This window comes from Moschus berezovskii, chromosome 1 (genome assembly GCF_049115385.1).
Source record: "Moschus berezovskii isolate FMDL1 chromosome 1, NW_MosBer_1.0, whole genome shotgun sequence".
NCBI lineage: Eukaryota > Metazoa > Chordata > Mammalia > Artiodactyla > Moschidae > Moschus > Moschus berezovskii.
The window spans coordinates 101,299,378-101,308,553 of NC_142460.1; the positions used below are offsets into that span (position 1 = coordinate 101,299,378).

Here is a 9,176-nt window from a genome sequence, read left to right on the forward strand (position 1 = left end):
ATCCTCAGCCACTCCATTTTCCACAATTTAGTGGGGTAATTGAAAAATGTATTAATTAGATCATATCTCTTTCATGTCTAAAATCCTTCAATGGGTTCCCATTCCACTGCTTAGAATAAAATTCAAATTTCTCTCTGGCTTAGAAAGCCCTCTGACATAAAGTGCCCCCTGCCTTGCCCTCTGACCTTTTCTTTCTCTCTACCCTCCTTGTGACACTGGCTGCTTGCCTTCCAGCCTCAGGGACTTTGCACAGGTGGCTTCTGCTGCCTGCTTGCCCCTCGGTTCCTGTCCTGGCTCACAGAATAACACCACCTCTTTAGATAGGGCTTCCCTCATGTTTCCCTATGTGCTTTCCTTGCATTCGTGCATTCTAAGTCGCTTCAGTTGTGCCTGACTTTTTGCAACCCTATGGACTGTAGCCCGCCAGGCTTTTCTGTTCATGAGATTCTCCAGACAAGAGTACTGGAGTGGGTTGCCATGCCCTCCTCCAGGGGATCTTCTTGATCCAAGGACTGAACCAGCGTCTCTTGCATTGCAGGCGATTCTTTACCATTGAGCCACCAGGGAAGACTTCCCCTCACATTACTCTATAATAGTTTGTAATTATATTTATTTCTGTGCTGAATTTTAATTTTATTATCTGCTTTCTCATTAGCCTATAAGCTTTATATCTGGTTTGTTTGCCACTATGTCCAGTTCTGGGCCCATCATAGAAGCTTAATTAATATTTAAGAAAGAAAGAATGGGCTACCCATTGACTATCATAAATATTAAAATTTCTTAGCCATAAAATGGGAATCAAGAGCTCAAAGATCAGTCATTAAGTCATGTCTGACTCTTTGCAGCCCCATGGACTGTACCCAACCAGGCTCCATGGGGTTCTCCAGGCAAGAGTACTGGATTGCCATTTCCTTCTCCAGGGGGATCTTCCCAGACCAGGGATCAAATTTGAGTCTCCTGCATTAGCAGCCAGATTTTTTTTTTACCACTGAGCCACAATAGCCATCTTTATTCTACAGCTAGCAAAATGAAAAACATCAAATTCATTTTGATATTTGTTTTACACTGAACTTTGTTTGAGACATTAGGATGTTGGTTGGACGTGGAAGGAATGTGAGACTGAGAGTTTTGTTTGTTGTGTTTCTCTCTCTGTTCAAAGTTCACGCGCTCATGTGGCAGGGCTTAGACACAGCCCTTCTCCTTCATCCTGTGCCTGGCAAGGGTAACCACTCTGTTGCTGGATCTCCTTTCCCTGAGCCCCTTTGGTCATTGTCTCTGCCTTTAACAGGCCAGGAAAATAATGCAAAACGTGTTATCCAACAGTTCAAGACTCACTCTTCACCACTCCTTCCTTCTTTAGGAGTTTCTTGTATAAATCACCAGTCCCCAACCTTTTTGGTACCAGGGACCAGTTTCAAGGAAGACAGTTTTTCCACAGACTGTGTGGGGGAATAGTTTCAGGATGATTCTAATCCATTACATTTATTGTGCAGTTTATTTCTATTATTTTTATACCAGCTCCACTTCAGATCAACAGGCATTAGATCCCAGAGGTTGGGGACCCCTTTTCTAAATAAATTTGGAGACTTTAAAAGAGATGCTCAAAAACTTGGAGAAGATACTAAGCATAAAAATGCCACTGTTCTCCCCTTCTCTTCTCAAAAGGCTCCAAATCCAGTCCCCGTAATTTCTATTGGCTTCTCTTCCCTTCATCCCTTCCTGCCCTGGGGTGCCAGAGCTGAGAGTTTATCCAAGTATTTTCCTGTAGAACCCCTGATTCTGTTTTCTTTTTGGTTCCCCAATTTCTTCTAGGATGGAGACAGAAACCTGCAAGAGGTTGAGAAGAAAAAGAATCAAAGGGAAATATGTGTCTTCTGGAGAGCCAGTGAATATCTCTGAATTTGATGTATCTATAAAATGGGAGTTAAAAATACCAAACTCACAGCATTATTTAAGATGAAATAAAATGGACTCAGTGGTAAAAAAAATTTCACCTTCAATGCAGAAAATGAAGGATATTTAGGTTTGATCCCTGGGTCAGGACGATCCTCTGGAGGAGGGCATGACAAACCATTCCAGTATTCTCACCAGAAAAATCCCATGAACAGAGGAACCTGGAGGACTATGACCCAAGAGGTCGCGAAGAGTCAGACATGACTGAAGTGACTAAGTACACATGCAAATCACAGATGTAGCAGTATTTTTTACAATATTTGATAGTTAATGCTCAATAAATATGAACTGATTATTCATCGACTGTTTTCACTTCTCCTGCTCTTTGGCTGCTCCAGAATCCATGTGATTCCTTCAGCCTAGAATGGTAGGAGACTATCATTACAGTTGGTGTACCTATTTGTTAAGAAAGTGGAGAAGTGGGTTGAGTTTAGGAGCTGAATAAGTTCTGAGCATTGACCTCACGTTGGATTTTCCATCTCAGCTCTGTGTGTGCGCTAGATTTCAGCCTCTAGAATTCCAGTGTGCGGAGGGGTTCTAATGGTAAGCAAATTCAATTTCCCCCACTCATTCATAACTAGCAATCTAGTGAACAAAGCGGTCTTTAGTAGAACCATCCCACTGTCTGATTTTGCAATCAGGCTCCATTTCCACTTCCCAAGGGTGAAAATCCTAGAAAGAATGTGAGATGAGCAGAAAAAGAAACAGAGAAGATGCCATCCAAATGCTAGCAAATCCCACTGTCAAAATAGTTGGGTTCTCATTCAGACTGGTTCTTTAAATAATCAGTTCCCTTAAAATCATAGGGTCTCTGACTATCCACAAGAAGCTAAGTGGATAAGAGATGTGGCAAGATGCTTGTAGAAGACCAGGGACATGCCCTGGATCATATGATGCCTACCTGGGAGACATGACTAGGCAGGCGACATTTGAAAGAGATGAGAGAACCTCTTGGTTTCTAGCTTCTTCTCTCCAATGCCATACGCTTTCTGGTATAACTGGATTTTAGCCCTTCTGCCTTTGTGTTTTCTGTAGTAAGATTAAGCAGGATTCTGCTAAGGTGCTTGGGCTGGGAGAGAGCTTCAGGGACCTCCCCCCACCCTTTTAAAAGTGCCAGCCTGGAATCAAAGAGTTGGCCCATTTGAGTGGGTGGGTCTGAGTTCACGGGCCATCTCTTCCTTTCACAGCCGTGTGAGCACAGCTGGTCACCTTACCTGTCTCTGCCATGGTTTCCATGGTAAATGGAGGAAGTCGGTGCCTACCTCACAGAGCTGTTGGGGAGATTATGTAAGACACTGAAGCGTGTCCAGGATCTGGTCATCAATCAAAGCTAGTTGGTGCCCTTTCCTGCCCAACTCTACCATGTTCTGTGCTGTGGAAGGAGTCTGGCAAACCTCAGGGATGATGAGGCAGGTGGAGGAGAAAAATTTCAGGGGGAAAAGGTCTCCAGGACTTCAACATGGAGGCGAGGAGCTCTGTTTATCAAATTAATTTTGCATATAAAGGAGACTTACCTTCATCTTGCACCAAAGATTGTTGTGCATGACTGGGGCCTCGAAATAAGATTGAAGCTGTAGACAACTTTCCTAGTCCAGATTTATGGTGCTACTTTGAAATATACCTAAAGTTCCAGAGGAAGAATTCTATTTCAAAAATATATGACCTCTCCTCTCCCCTGCCCCTATTCCTGAAAGAGGTCTTTTGAGCAAAGGAGCAGGAGCACTGAAGTTTATCAGTTGAAAGACTTGTGTCATGTCAGCATTATAGCAAATAAAATGAGATGCCCACTCTGCTGCTGTCGACTTTCCAGTGGAGAAGACAGAATATTAAATAAGTAATAACAATGAACTGAGCAAGGGCTCCGGGAGGGGGGGCAGGTAGCATACAGTCCCTAAGAAAACAGAGCAGAAGCATGGAGCCTAGTCTGGTGGAGGTCATGGCTGGGGAGGAGGGACAGAGGGGTAGTCAGGGAAGGCTTCCTGGAGGAGTGACATTTAAACTGAGACGAGAAAAGTGAGTAGAGGAAATCTACCTGCAGAGAGTCAGCAAGGTAGAGGAACCCGCGTATGCAAAGGCCCCTGGTGAAACAGCATGAATCAAGGTAGAGGCTGAAGGATGTTTGCTTGGGCTGGAGCAGAGGACAGACAATAGGATGAGTCAGAGAAGTAGGCAGGGGTCTGCTCATGAATGTTCTGGAAAGCCAAGCTCAGGGAGTTCAGTTTTATCCTAGAACCATCAAGTGTTTTACTTCAAGAATGATCAGCAGCAGCAATGCTGGCTACTAGGTGGGGCATATACAGACAAGTCAAGCAAGTGATGCAGATGGCCAGGATTCAGGCAGTGACAATGGAGAAGGAGACATGAGGAGCTACCAAGAGACATTTAGGGGGAACATGGACAGGACTCAGCAGTGGGTTGGAGGCAGGGTGCTGGGGGAGGAGGGGGTGTGGAGGAGGACACCCAGGAATCCGAGTGGCTATGTTTACTGAGATAATAACCCAGAGCAAGAAACAGGTGCTGGCAGAGAAGAGGTGAAGTTCAGCCTGGGAGCTGGGTTGAGGAGTTTAGTGTGCAGACAAGAGCAGAGATGGAGATAAAGATTTGGGGGTTATCAGCATGTAGGTCATTGTTTCTTATGTCATATTCCAGGTACCACCTGCATCAGACCCACTGTGGCATTCAATCAAAAGAAATCGCTGGGGAAGGTTGGGACAACGGCTAAAGAGTTGTTAAATATTTTCCCATAAAATGAGTGCAGAGAATATACATGTGAACGTACTTAACGGAATGGTGTCTGAATATTCCTGGTATGACAAGGGCAGGACCCCCAGGAAGAAGGAAGGGTTCCTTTTCTCTCCTTCCCTCCTGGTTACCTGTTCCACACTCCTTTGCCCCAAGCGAGACTCATTTTGTTTGTGTTTTTAGGGGAGAAATGGTACAAATGAAGCCCAGCCCCATGCTTTTTTTCTCTTCTTCTTCTTCTTTTTTTAAGTCTAATTCAGGACAGAAAAAGCTTTCATCAAAAGAACAGATGTCATCTGCTTTGGTCCTTTGTGGTGGTTTTATTTTATTTTATTAAAAAAAAATTTCTCCCACAGAGGAGGCTCATTTAAACATAATGAAGGGGCAACAAGAGTCCTCTCACAGAGGTGGCTCAGATTCAGTTTGACTCAAGGGAGGGAGACCAAACAAGGCGATGTCCTGTCCACCGGGCTCCCCTCCGCAGGGCCCCAGCAGCTGCATTTCAGATGCAAATGGGAGGCGAGGGTGCGGCGGGGGAGGGGAGGGAAAGGGCCCAGGAAGCTGACGTGCAGGTGTTGAGGATTCCAGACAGCCTGGCAACAACAGGCTCTGAAAACACAGAGCTCATAGACGGAGCAGGCCTGAGAGCGTTTGCTCGGAGGGCTCAAGTAGCCCCGCAGCTGCACTGGACATTCCTTTTCAGAGCCATCAATGGGCCCTGTATTGAAAGTATGAGGGCCGGCAAATGGCACGTTCGGAGAAAGGAAACGCTTTGGGAATGGAGCGAACCCCAGGCCTGGGGCCTTTGCCTGGGCTGAGCTCATGACTGAAATCCACGAACAGGCACGAAGTAGATATTCAATGTATGACCCTGGTGTCCTGGGGCTGGAAGGAATCTGGGAATGGAGTCCAGCTCTCTCATTCTGTAGAAAATACATGGCAGGGGCCTGTGTGGCTTGCTCCCGGTCACAGAGCATGTGAGAGGAACTCTTAGCACGGAATCCAGGCGGTGGCATCTATGGAGCCCTCTCTGTGTAGAAAATGCTCAGTATTTTGTGTGCGTGGTTTAATTTGCACAACAGAACTCAGAGAGAGCTTTTATTACTTCTGTGGGTAATATGGAGAAATTAAGGATTTGGTGAATTTAACACCTGTTTCAAGTCAAAAAACTCCTAAATCAAAGAAGCACTGTCAGGATTTGAACCTAGGTGTGTTTGTCTTATTCCAAAACTCATGACTCTCATTACACTTTATTCCTGACTCCTGGGCAAATAGTCTGTTCTCTCAAGCTTACACACACACAAACACACCTGTACATATGCAAATAATGTGTCTATTTGCATATATGTAAAATGCACGAATTTATATATATATACACACACACACAAACACATGCATATATGTACCTTGAAACATAGAACTTTAGACTTCAGATATATAAATATTAAACTATAGCACTATTGAATTCGGTTACAGAAGAGTTACGGTTAAGATTGGCAACAATCCTCTGTACTGTGTATGGCACACAGTGTGTACTCAATAAATATCTGGATTTGAATTCTCATTTTACATTTTCCCTAGAGACAGAACCTAGTGTCTACTAATATTATTACTCCTGTGAATCCTACACATTTGTATTGTGCCTATAATTTACAAGACACGCTCACACCTATTAGCTCATTGCATCTTGGTAACCCTATGTAAAAAAGCTGAGCAGAGCCACTCGTGCCATTTTATAGATGAGGAAATTGAGGCTCAGGGAGATCAAATACTTTTCCCAGAGAAAGCTGCGAGGTGAGCCCGAGTCTGCTCATCCCAGCATGTTGACAGAAGCTGTTCGGTGAGGGGCAGCTGATAACGGGGGTCAGAGGGGGAAAGCCATCAGAACACGGGTTCACCTGTTACCTCCTGAAAGATGCTGTGGTTCAAGGAGAAAAGATCCAGATTCTCAGACAGACAACCCCAAACCCTGCGAGGCTGCGAGTGTGGGAGTGGTGCTGGGAGGTGAGGTGGCCATGGAGATACTGCCCGGGGGAGGTGAGACTGTGTGGGTGGCTTCCTCTGCCCCGATGTGCCATCTTCAGTGCCTGCCTGAGGACTGTGGCGACGACTGTGTGTGTGCCCACAAACGAGGGCCAACGTGGGTGGGCAATGCCCATGACTCACTGGGGACGTGGTCAGAGTCCCAGCCTATGGTAGGGTAGGTCCTGGGTTTCTGGGACCCCCTGTAGAGCACTGGCTTTGAGCAGTTCTGTGACTTCAGTCAGAGATTCTGAGACCAGTCACTTTGCAGTGTGGGTGGACCCACAGTCCCACTCCTTCCTCGGGAAAAATAACTCAGCAATATCTCCTACTAATGAGTGGGCTGGGAGTGTGAGCTGTGTCTTTGAAGAATGGTGCAGAATAAAATCTGAGCCTTATAGAGTTGTAAGGTACTTGGATCAGATGCCTATTTTATGGATGGGAACACTAAGGATCAGAGGATAAAAGTGACTGTGTTTATTATCTCATGCCTATCTTCAGGGCTTCCCACATGGCTCAACCGTAGAGTCTGCCTGCAATACAGGAGACATGAGTTTGATCCCTCGGTTGAGAAGATCCCTGGAGGAGGGCAAGGCAACCCACTTCAGTATTCTTGCCAGAAGAATTCCACGGACAGAGGAACCTGGTGGGCTACTGTCCATGAAGTTGTGAAGAGTCGGACACCACTGAGCAACTAAGCATGCATGCACGCCTGTCTTAATATTTCATTTATTCAAAAAACATCTGTTAAATAGGCATTCTGTGGAAGGACCTGCCTCCAAGAATCTTCCAGTCTGTTGGACAGAAGTCACAAGAAGTCACAATGGTGCTTAGTGAGAGTGACCATGTTTTGAGAAAGGGCTCAGAGAAGGAGGTACCAGTGCATTTCTGAGCATCTGAAAGGGCCAATCAACAGAGATGACATTTTAGCTGAATCTAGAAAGATAAACAGTGTTGCCAAAGACAGAGTAATGCTTACCTGTGAGAAAGAACAGCATGTTCAAAGACCCAGAGGAGGAAGGAGATCATTGATACCAGGATTTTGAGGACTGGCTCCTTACATAAGATTTGTGGGGGTAGGATCAGCAGGTGAAAACAGAAGGTGGCCAGGTCCTGGATCATGAAGGGCTTTGTTCACCAGACTGAGCAGTCTGGGCTGTTTCTTGTAGGATTTGGGAAAGCATTGAAGGATGTTACGCAGGGTGAGAACAACGTTATAAGTGCAGTTTGGACATAGCATTCTGTGGACAGTCTGGAAAAGACTGATGAGAGACAGGAGTCAGTTAGAACATGCTTGAAAGAGTCGCAGTAAATAATAACAGAAGGCCATTATTATCAGAAGGCCACTCTTCTCACTCAGGAGAGTCAGCAGTAAGTGGGGAAGGAGAGGAGGAAATGGAGTGAGACATTCAAGAACTGAAATTAGCCTGGATCCATGGAGTGATGGGGAATATGGGGAGAGGAGGGTCCAGGAGGGGTCTAGATTGGGTGACTGGTAGACGGTAGTACAGCCAATGAGAAGAAGAGCTGAGGGAGGTGGGTGGGTGGGGCATTTTCAGTTTTAAACTTGTTGCATGTGCCATCTATGGGGATGTTAAAGTGATGATAAAGGTGGAAAAAACAGTCTGGACCCTGAGTGAGGCCAAGATTGGCAGTCGGGCAACTGTCAGGATTAGAACCCGTTGACAATGGTTTAGGTGATAAGGGATACTTTTAAAAACGAGTCCATCAAAAGTGGTATTCAGATGTGTCTCAGTCCTTGGGCTAAAAGCCTCCAGAGGGCAGAAGGACATCCGGCATCTGCTCTGGAAGGTCCCTCTGGGCTGGTGGGAGTTAGTTCATGGTGAGGTGAGGTGAGGGGCTCATGGGAGGGAGCTCAGGCCCCGCCTTTCTGCACTATGTCAGAGCCAGGAATTTACCAGGGTCAAGTCCCTTTATCTTGGAGCATCCTTCATCAGATAGTGTATTCACTCATTTCCTCTTCAACCCCCATAACCCTCCCACTACTACCACCTCCTCACCTTAGTCACTGGAGCTGAGTCATCCTTTGAGCCTATTGTCACCTTCCCCTCCGTCAGGACGGAAAGAGTTTGGCAGGAGTCACCCGGCATGGGTGTTGCCATCTGCTGGCCAGACTGGAATGAGGGAATGGGTCTCAGACTCGGGTTCCAATCCTTTTACCGTTGTTTGCTTCCTGGGAGGCCAAGGGGGAAGTAAGGTTGACCAGTCTCTGTGAAGCCCAGAAAGGAAAAGAGAAATAGGAGTTGATGTGGGCGGAGCACCTCTGGGGTGCCAGGAACATGCCAGATCTGTTAACATCCGTCGGCCATCACAGTGGCCTTAGGCAAATGGTGTTCTTCTCAGATGGGGAACACGAGGATCGTGACATCAAGCCATTTTCCCGAGGTCGCATAGCAAGTATGTCAGCATGATTTCTAGGTTCACACTCTTCCCACTAC

At 46.1% G+C, this 9,176-nt stretch overlaps 1 long non-coding RNA gene across 2 annotated transcripts in view; it reads right to left on the minus strand.

Moving 5' to 3' along the window:
- LOC129544579 (uncharacterized) overlaps window positions 1–8,975 on the minus strand; it is a 47,427-nt gene extending 38,452 nt beyond the window's left edge. The window contains exon 1 of one of the 2 annotated variants that reach the window (XR_008683484.2): window positions 8,739–8,965. This is a non-coding gene — a long non-coding RNA (uncharacterized LOC129544579). Of the gene's footprint in view, window positions 1–8,738 lie in introns of both variants that reach the window. The other variant, XR_016037941.1, reaches the window with a different exon arrangement.
- Between the last annotated feature and the right edge of the window lie 201 nt (window positions 8,976–9,176).